The sequence below is a fragment of the Apteryx rowi genome, unplaced genomic scaffold, assembly GCF_003343035.1.
Source record: "Apteryx rowi isolate R43461 unplaced genomic scaffold, aptRow1 scaffold_1204, whole genome shotgun sequence".
NCBI lineage: Eukaryota > Metazoa > Chordata > Aves > Apterygiformes > Apterygidae > Apteryx > Apteryx rowi.
The window spans coordinates 1-7,101 of NW_020447425.1; the positions used below are offsets into that span (position 1 = coordinate 1).

General features: G+C 52.8%; 1 long non-coding RNA gene across 1 annotated transcript; it reads right to left on the bottom strand.

Moving 5' to 3' along the window:
* Positions 1-1,913: 1,913 nt before the first annotated feature.
* Positions 1,914-4,750, bottom strand: LOC112977908. Its single transcript, XR_003257698.1, has 5 exons — positions 4,677-4,750; positions 4,431-4,586; positions 3,783-3,954; positions 2,060-2,249; positions 1,914-1,974 (listed from the first exon to the last, which is right to left on the bottom strand). It is a non-coding gene; the product is annotated as an uncharacterized LOC112977908 (long non-coding RNA).
* Positions 4,751-7,101: the final 2,351 nt, after the last annotated feature.

Genomic DNA, 7,101 nt, shown 5'->3' on the forward strand with positions numbered 1-7,101 from the left:
GCGATCACGACTCGAGCTGCACCGCGCGGCAGCCCCGTCTGCACGCAGGCGGCCAAGACGCAGGAACCGCGGGCCGCGCCGACGAGTGGCACAGACGACCGCAGCAGCTCCGGAGCGCCCTGCCACGAGCACCCGTCCTAACACCCGAGTACTCGGAGCCTCTGCTGCTCTCTGCCTCCGTGACACCTTCCCTCCCCAGGAGCCTCTTTGCTGTCCACCGCATCCCTGGCCCACTAGTGCTCCCCCACTGCACATCCACAGCCCCGCGCCTCCGCACGCAGAGTCGCTGCGGAGGGGTCTGACATGACCCGAACCAGACAGACTGATGGGACCCACTGGTCGCTGCTGGCACCGGACAGAGTGACAGGGAAGGAAAGAGAAAGATGGAGAGCTGGACAGAGGRACAGGGAGCAGAACCGGATGGATCCGGACATCTCGGAACAGCCCTCACCACGCTCCAGCACCACTCACCTGCTGAGCACGCAGAGTGCTCTGCACACCGCTGTGCCCAAAGTCCGCTTGTGGGCCTGCTCGCCTGTGTCCCTACAGCTCCAGGGTGTCTGCATCTGGCGCAGACTGGGGAGAACCTTGTTCTGCACCGCGTTCAGTCACGGTATTTTACTGCTCCTTGTGCATTAGACCCTTTCAAACCTTCATATGCATATGCTTAACCCCAAATTCTCTCAGGTCTTCAGTACGTTCACGGCACCTAGTTTCTCCACACTCTCCAGTCTTCCTTGCTCTTTCCTGTCTTGCTCGAAAACCCTCCCAGACCCCTTCTGTACTTTAAACAGTACCACCGAAATCAACCAAACGGGCTGAGCCGCTCCACTTCTGGTTGCCGGCCCTCGGAACGTCAGCCTGCAAATGAATCAAACCACCAAGGTCACCGGCAGAGTCTCCTTTTGGAGCTTTCCCCCCCACCCCACCCCAGGCTTTAACGATGGTTTCCCAACCTGGGCAAATGCAGGTCCTCCCTTCAGCCCTGTAACAGTTTTTATTCTGGGGTCCCAAGTCGCTGTTACAACACCAAGCGGCAAAGCAAGGCAAAGACAGCTGGGGTCACAGCTTATCCACCTAGCCACGAAAATTCTTATTTGAGGCCTCACTGCTTTTTCCAGGTAAACACACCAAAATAAAGCTCCCAACAGGCAGCTGAGGCTTCACACGGGCCCTGCTAGCAACAGCAATGCCGTAGCCACTGGGCTACCAGGCACTATTCCCCCCCCCACATTCCCTGCTGCTCCGTGAACTGCGGCTTATTACTCACAAGTCCGGTAACCTGCCAGTAATGCTGCCAACCCCCCTACGGCCGAAGGCTCCTCGTCAGGACCGGGCAGAGAACCTTTCCCCTGGCATTTGGAGTCTCCTGGCCGCTCTTGACACCTGATAACTTGCAAAGGGCTGAGGGCGGGAGCCTGTAGTTCTGTGATGGAAAATTAGGCTCACCGGCCACCATAACAGGATCTGACCCTAGGTTCCTGCTGAGGCAGAAGTTTGAAGTCAGATTGGAGAGAAATAAAATTTAATGATACATGTGTGGTAATTACAGCTCGAGCTGGGTGCCTCCGAAGAGGGACTCCAAACAAAGAAATCCCTGGGCAATTATACCCTTACAATCTAAATTCCCCACMCCTTAAGCRATAGTTTGSACCAATAGTAATAGTTAGGTCTGGGTTCTTCCCCTTCTTCCTTGGGCCCCTTCATTGTCTCTAGGCAGGCTGCTTCTTATCTTCAAGGTCGGCTACTCCTGCTGTCCGTGTAACTTCTTTATCCCTCCAGCCTGAACCGGCTCTGGGGCCCCCTTTTACTTATCTAAGTAAAAGTTCACAGCCTGAGGCCTAAGGCTTCAGCAAATTTAGCTACTAATGCTAAGCAAGTTATGCTAAGCAATTAATTCTAGACAGCTTCAGTCCGATATTCTCTAACAGTTCTTCACGGCAGCATACAGTCGTTCCCCGATGTTCTGAATGCCTAGGATTAACACAATTTATAAATACAAAAATACCACTGCTATAGGGTGCAAAGCCAAGCTAAAATTTCTGCAACCAAAGCAAACCTCTTCGCGCCTGACAGAACGAGCCATGTGCATCGGCGCCTATAACTCCAGGCTAGCAACCCCTCGCGGGCGACGCTCTTCTGGCAGGCTGCGGAGCTGAACTCCTCCGTCTTGCCTAAGAGTCTCCGCTGGGACGTAACAGCTCTGTCAGCCAGCGCTTGTTGATGGAGGCTTAGTAAAATCCATCGGCCTACAAAAGCATAAAGCAAAGCAAAAAACAAAAAAAAGAATTCAAAGCTGTTTATAAGCACAGAAGCGGATCTAATACACACACAAGCAAGGTAAACGAGAATACACAAGCCACAAACACCGCTTCCCCCAATCCCCTGTTTTGGGAGCTATGACAACAGTCAGGTTTGCTGTGAAAGGGAAGTTGGACTAAGTAGCCGCTAGAGATTAATCTTTCAGAAACCTCCTGTGTCCACATTTCTGGCACAACCGTGCTCTGTCACTTCAGACACACACAGGAAGATCCACTTCTTGTAACACTTGCACAGTAACCCCCCCACCCCACCCCGCTCGTTAAGATTAGTGCCCGCTGTGCCACTTGGATAGACGATACTCTGCTGTCTGTTCACTTCCCTGACATTAGCTACTTCAGAGGGAATTGAGCAGGCTGGATTGCCTCTGCGCTCTCAAAGGTGAAAGTCTCAAAGGCGGTCACAGCCCAGATGGCTGCTAAACAGTCTTTCCCACAGCTGGAGAGTTTTTGCTGTGGCCCCAAAGGGCATGGAAGGATGCTGCTACTGGCACCCACTTTCCCTACCGCTCTTTTCTAACGGTGCTGCTCCCACGGAGTCAGCAGATGCGGAAAGCTTTACTGAAAGAGGCTTGCCTTGTCCTGGGGATTTGAGGGCAGCAGATCTTAGCCGCTTCTTCCAGTCCAGTGAAAGCAGCCTCATGTTCCTTGTTCCGGTTCCGTTCCTGACTCCTTTCCGGTCATTTCCATCACGGTGCGCTGATACTGGCAAAGCCAGGTTAACGCTGCTGGAGGAAATTAAATCCTCCTAAGATTGCTCGGAGTTGGAACTGACGAGAAGGAGTCTTAATTCCGCAAGGCTTTAACTTTTCTTCTAGCTGCCGCCTTCCTGCTGCCCCAAATGCCATTGCCAGGCAATTAACCTGGGGTCGCGCTAACTGAGCCTTCCTGAAAGCCATCTCTTCGTTTTACAATTCAGACACTTCTGTCTCTCTGTCTCTGTCTCTTCAGTAACTCTGGCCACTTGACCACCATTCCCCTAGGATAATAGTTTGCTGTCTTGTAGCTCTTAAAGTATGATGCTTCATAGATGCATGAAGTCACACGCGCAGAAATATATGTACGTAGCATACTTTTTGTAATGCGTACAGACCTTCCGTTATATGTTGGTGATCTATTATTCCAATTGCTATTATTGGTGATCCTTCCTCGCCAGGAGGAATGGGCTTTCCCTTTTTGGGCGATGGAGACAGCTCTCGCTTGGTTCCTTTTGATTTTATTACTTCAGCTTGCTTACATTTTTCTGGTCTCTTCAACTTCAGCCGTGGCAATTAATCTAAAAATTAAATATTGTATCTTTCCCTTTCTATAGATGCACGTATGATAACAAAACAAAATAGAAACGACCAAAACAAAACTAAGGCAGATACAGTGAACAATATCCACAGGGTAGGAACGGGTTACTGAGTCCTCAGCGCTGCCTCCGGGAGGCCGAAATAACTAACATTCAGCATCAAGAGTTACCTTAGTTACCCAGGCCAGAACACCTCCTACTGCCGCAGCTTCTGGTGCTGTCAAGGGTCCACTAAACTGCATTCTTGCTTCCTTCTTTCATCCCGTCCCTTCGGTATTAATCACCAAAAAACTGCTTGTCCAGCTTTCTCTTTGTCAGCATTTGCTATCATTGGTTCCACCTCTGTAACAAAGACACGAACTTGCATTTTACTTTCAGTGAAACACTTAGATTTATGCATGGTCTTTTTCTCTTTACTGTGTTCTGTTTCCTTCCCCCCCTCCTTTTCCTTAAAGGAAAAGTTTTATCTTAATACAGCACCTTGCATCATACATTACAGGCTAAACTGTTTGGAAACATTACATACAGCGATTAGGGCTAGGTTATTAGGCAGGCAGGCACATCACCTAATACTTAGCTACGCCATCTTCCATGAAACCTCATTTTTATTCTGCGTCAGTATTATTGTTCCTGTTCAGTATCCTTCCTCAAGCCCTAGTATACACATGCTCGTCGCGCATGAGTGGAGTAACGCACTTCACTCATAAGAGAGAGGCAGCACTATGCTTATTGCAGTAAGACAGCAACTTAACAAAGTTCAATCGTAAATAAGAATGATTTCACAAGGTCGAATTGGCAAGGTACGCTCGGTTACTTACTGCATGGAGGACAGGGTCAGACGCAAGTGCAAAGGAGACCCTCCCGTTGAGTCACGAGGTTCAGAAAGGAACCCCTTGCTTTCTAAACTCCTTCTGAGAGGAGCCTATGTGCGGCTGGATCCAAGCCTCGTCCCAGACTTGGTCAATGGTTTATGTCTAAGGGATTAGATGCACAATCAGTAAGAGATATAACTCAGGAAAGTTTCACAAAGTTCACAAAGTTTCAGCATGCTATTAATCACTTACCGAGGCTCTGTCACGGATAAGGAATCTCTCGACCTCGAGGAGTAACCTGGAGAGGCGTCCCTGCTCAAGAGGAGGTTCTGCAGTGCAGCCCGCTGCCGTGCAGGAGGGCTCAATGGGCTCTGGGCTGCCCCCTATTTATTGGGGGGGGGGGGGATGATCGACTCAGTCATATTTGCAAGCTAGACGGGCCTTAGCTGGCACATGCTCAGCTAGCCCCTGTCTATGTGCTGTTTACGGGGAGAGAGCACATCACGGGGGAAGAAGCAGCACATGTCACAACGCATAATCGACAATTCTCTCAGTCTTTAGCTACGTGGAAGAATGACAGCACTTGATTTGCCTCTCTCTGCTTCAAACCTATCACCTTTTAGATACAGCTCCTAGATTCCTCTTACGCTCGGATGCTGACCTCACAGGTGATGACCAAAATGAACAACTGGATCGCTAGGTCGAGCTGCTTCTCTTCAAGATGTCCCCCTTCGGTGGGCTACCCTGCCAAACAAACCAAAAAGACTCGTGAGGCCCTGAAGGTATCAGATCTTTGGACCAACTCTCCAAGGCTTTCCGGGGCATTGACAGAAGCGCTTCTCTTCCCATTACTCAAAGCCACATTCATCTATTACCTAAGACTAAACTGTTCCTATTTTAAGAGGGGACTGTTTGTTGAGACCTTACACATAGTCCGTAACCTGCTACGCATCATCTCTAGCCCCTTCTGCTTTCATAACACTTTCGGTAATTAAAGGTGGTAATTAAGAGCACCCATTGYCCTATGGGCTGGAGTAAGACATTTCTCCTGCTCTGAGGAGGTGCTTAAAAGCCATGCTGTTTTTGGTAGCATTTCTGGGGCTTCCCAGAGCCCATCAGTGCTCTCTTAGGCTTTTCCTGAGCCTTTTATTTTTTTAGGGTATTCCTTAGCCTGCAATTTTATGTCAATGTTCTCCTGAAGCATTGTGCACAGCACGATTATCCCACATCAGTCACATCTTGCATGTACAGAGGGTTCTGAGAGGCAGCTCAGAGAAAAAGGGAGAAAAGTCTGCCCGTCACCTGTGCACCCACCCGTCAACATTCTGCACCAAAAAGTGCTGTAAATTCCCTTTTCTCTAAAGTGGCACTGAGTCCAGGGGCAGACACACATCACCGCCCACATTTCTTAGAACACCTCACTGCTGCGGGCACTGGCTCTGGCAGTGGTTGTAGGACTGTTTGGGACTTTGGGACAGAGTTTAGGGGCAAGGTCTGGAGTCAGTGACCATGTTGCGGCAGGGTTTGGAGGCACTTGGGGGTGCGTGGGGGTGTGGGGGCAGCATTTGTGGGTGGTTTAATGGCTTTGGGGGGGCTGGTTGCAGGAAGGGTGGGAATCTGCAGGGCCCTCAGGGCGGGGGGGCCATCCCAGATGTGCAGTGAGTGCATAGGGGTACCGCATGTGGCTGTCAGCTTTGCAGGAGGCACCACCGGTCTCCCACCAGAGGAGAGGGGGGAAGGAGGAGGGATCTACAAGCTTGTGGAGAGCACCAGAAGAGGCAGTAGGGAACTCTCCAAGGGCCCCATATCCTGCAAAGAGCTGTGAAGGACCCCGTGTCCCAGACAAGAGGAGGTGTCAGGCCGCTGGGCCACTGCTGGAGACACCCAGACCCCCGTGCAGCATACAAGTGCCTGGGGTCAGAGACGACAGAGGCAACGGAGGACCCAGCACCACATACTGCACTGGGGAAGCCCATGGCTTTGGGGCAGCTGGACAGGAGGGAGCAGGGCTCAGCGGGGCTTTCAAGCAGTTGGTGCCCGCGTTGGCTGGCGCCCACATTCTGTGCCTGGGGGTGGAGGAGGCCTCCGGGTGCCTGGCAGTGTCATTCTTCTATCCATCTTCTTGCTCGCCTAGCCACAATTCTCAAACAAACAACTGGGGGGGGGGGGCTGCACTAACCGTACCTGACTCAAATTGACCTCCAACCTGCTTGGCCCAGAAGTTTTAAACCTCCTCGGCACTTACCAGCACTCTCGGCCGAGCCTGCCGCCACAGGAGCCGTGCCACAACCCTGCTCCGGGGCCGCCTGCCTCCCTGCTCCTCCCCGGCCCGCGCTGCGGAGGCACCGGCGCCCTAAAGGCGACACACGGGGCAGGGAAAGCCCGGCCGCGCTCCAGCACACCCTGCCCCGCGCTCCCGGCGTGGCGCGTAGCCCGGCCCCAGCCCCCCCCCCCCCCCCACTCGCCCCGCACCGCCGCCTCCACGCAGCGACGAGCGGCGGCCGCAGCAGGCAGGACACAGCCCGCCGCCACCCGAAGGCCCGCGCTCGCCTCACTGGGGCTCCCAGATCCTCGACTCCAGGCGGCCTCCGCCCTCACCCGCCGCCGCCGCCGCCGCCGCCGCCCAGCCAAAACGCCCTCCCTGCTCGCCGCCATCTTGCTTCCCCGCCGCCGCGCA